This window comes from Dasypus novemcinctus, chromosome 5, assembly GCF_030445035.2.
Source record: "Dasypus novemcinctus isolate mDasNov1 chromosome 5, mDasNov1.1.hap2, whole genome shotgun sequence".
NCBI classification, from domain to species: Eukaryota; Metazoa; Chordata; class Mammalia; order Cingulata; family Dasypodidae; genus Dasypus; species Dasypus novemcinctus.
This window is the reverse complement of record NC_080677.1, coordinates 110,840,809-110,843,320: the sequence shown is the minus strand read 5'-3', so window position 1 is coordinate 110,843,320 and position 2,512 is coordinate 110,840,809. Positions and strand designations below refer to the sequence as shown.

At 42.4% G+C, this 2,512-nt stretch overlaps 1 pseudogene; it reads right to left on the bottom strand.

Moving 5' to 3' along the window:
* Positions 1 to 1,362: 1,362 nt before the first annotated feature.
* LOC101421759 (protein FAM136A pseudogene) lies at positions 1,363 to 1,778 on the bottom strand (annotated as a pseudogene).
* Between the last annotated feature and the right edge of the window lie 734 nt (positions 1,779 to 2,512).

Here is a 2,512-nt window from a genome sequence, read left to right as displayed (position 1 = left end):
GTCTTCCAAAGCATGATTTGTATACCTTTTTTTCTTATTATAAAATAATGCAAAGTCATTGTAAAATCTGTGAAATAAAAGCAAGCTACAGGAAAATGGGAAGCACAGAAATCCCACCATCCAAAATAACCATTACTAGCATTTTAGCTTAAATCTTTCTAATCTTTGTTATATGCATATAGCTACATTATTTTTAACTAAATCCCTCTTCTCACTCTAGATATGGCCAAGTCAATGGGATGTAACTGGAAATTATGCTAGAAACTACCAGGCCATACTCCTGAAAAGTAAGACTTTATTCTTCCTTTTTCCTTTTTCTTCTAGACCTGGCTGAAAAGCATACATGGCAGCAGGAATTGGAGTATCTATCATGGACAGTAATGGATGACAAACTTTAAAGATGGCCAAGCAAGAGGTGGAAGGAATCTGAATCCCTGAAGATTATGAGCAGACATATTAGGCTGGTCCACTTTCACTTTAGATAATGATAAACATTTTTTTCCCTCTTTCACTGTTAAGTCCAAGATATTGGTATATATATCGCTACCAAAACACCCTTCCCCTCCAAGGGGACAGGGTCACTGCAAGATTGTCCTTTTGCTTCCTGTGGACAGTGCCGGGGCCATCACAACAGTCCGTGAGAGAGAAGTTTTCCTCCCACACCTGCTGTGACTTCGCTTCTCATGTTTTTGCAGGGACTCCAGGCTGAAAGATGTAATGTGTGAGAATTTAAAGAAAAACACAACTATATCTTGATGGTCAGGTAAGAGTATCTACAAGAAGCCTTTCGATGTTCTCATTCAAGCACCCTTGCTCACAACTCCACATCTTAATCAATTTCAAGCCCTTTTATGTAAAACAAAATGAAGTATATCAGAGACTGAGAAACCCTTTTCCCCTTCTGAATCAGTGACCTCATGGATTTTGTTTTACAATTTATGGAAAATGTTGTGATGATACTTCTGGTAAACAGGAGGCTGGTAACAAACATGCGATACCTCTCCTTAAACAGGCAAGTTAGAGGATATTACCAGACTGTTAGTATCTCTGTATCTTGAAGAAACTAGTAGGTTGGAGGGCTCTGGTTTTATACAGCAAAGGATTGTCCCACTGCCAGGGCAAGCACTAGTCCCATGAAATTTAGTCTTTTAAAAAACTCTCCTGTGCTATCTCTGATACAAATTTTAGCACCAGTTTTCCATTTCACTTTTCATGTGTTCAGAGACAGGTGCCATATTCCTTAGCCTCGCTGCCATCCGCCCTCAATTTCTTCATTCCTAAACTTCACTTAAAAGACCAAAATTCCCAGTCCTCTTTTTAAAAGATTCCTGCTCTTCTCCCTGATGGTGCTGGCCAAGATGCTTATTTCCCCATGGATGAGAGAGACTTCTTCATCTTCATAGTCATGGATGGGATGAGGTGTGTGTGGTCATCCACACACTTGGTCTCACAGCTCTCCAGCTGCCACTTCACAGAAGCTCATTACTCCCTGCATCTATCGAGTCTTTGACTTTGTCCTTGCAATGCATGGTGCACAGGGGCCAGGCAGTCCTGGAACTTCTCCAGCTCACTGATCACCAGGGCCTGGGCTTGAGTCAGAGGTGCATGGCAGTGCTGAATGCACTGATGTACCTGCTGCATGGCTGCCTGGCTGTCCTTGCAACAGCAGGCACTATGCCGAACATGATTCCCTGCATTTTCCAGATGTTCTCTCTTTCCAGGCTCTTCACCATGGTGTCCCCTGCCATCTGCATGTGGAGCAGCTGCAGCTCCACCATTGCAACCCCGCACAGCACCCTGCTCCTCCACCCCACATGGACTCAGGTGCACAAGCCCGCGCCTTCGCAGCTGCTCCCCCAGGCACTTCAGCCTGCCCTGCCCAGTACACACTGCTGCCTAGCCAAGATAAACTTCCATTTTTCTTAGGTTCCTATTATTTGAGCATCCCTTCAGCAAGCAGATGGTTATCCTAACTAATACACTGGGTCTCTTACTCTGGAGTATAAAACAGGGAGAGACACAGCATTGTTCTACTTCCCTCAGGCACATAGGAAAAAGCAGTGATAGATTGTGTGCCAAAAACCTATATAGGCTGGATTAAGTGAGCAAATGCCTAGAAAGATACAAACAGTTGAAACTAACTCAAGAAGAAATAGAAAATCTGAATAGACCACTAACAATAGAGAGCTTGAATTAGTACTCAAAAACCTTACCACAAACAAAAACAGAAAAGCCCAGGACTAGATTAATCTTGTAGCCTACCAGTTTGCTGAACTCATTTATTAGCTCAAGTAGCTTTGTCATGGATGCTTCAGAATTTTCTAAGTACAGGATCATGTCATCCACAAACAGAGTTTTACTTCCTCTTTTCCTATTTTGATGCCCTTAATTTTTTTTCTTGTCTACTTGCCCTAGCTAAAATTTCTAGTACAATATTGAATAGCAATGGTGACACTGAGCACCCTTGTCTTGTTCCTGATCTTAGAGCGAAAGCTTTCAACCTTTCCCCATT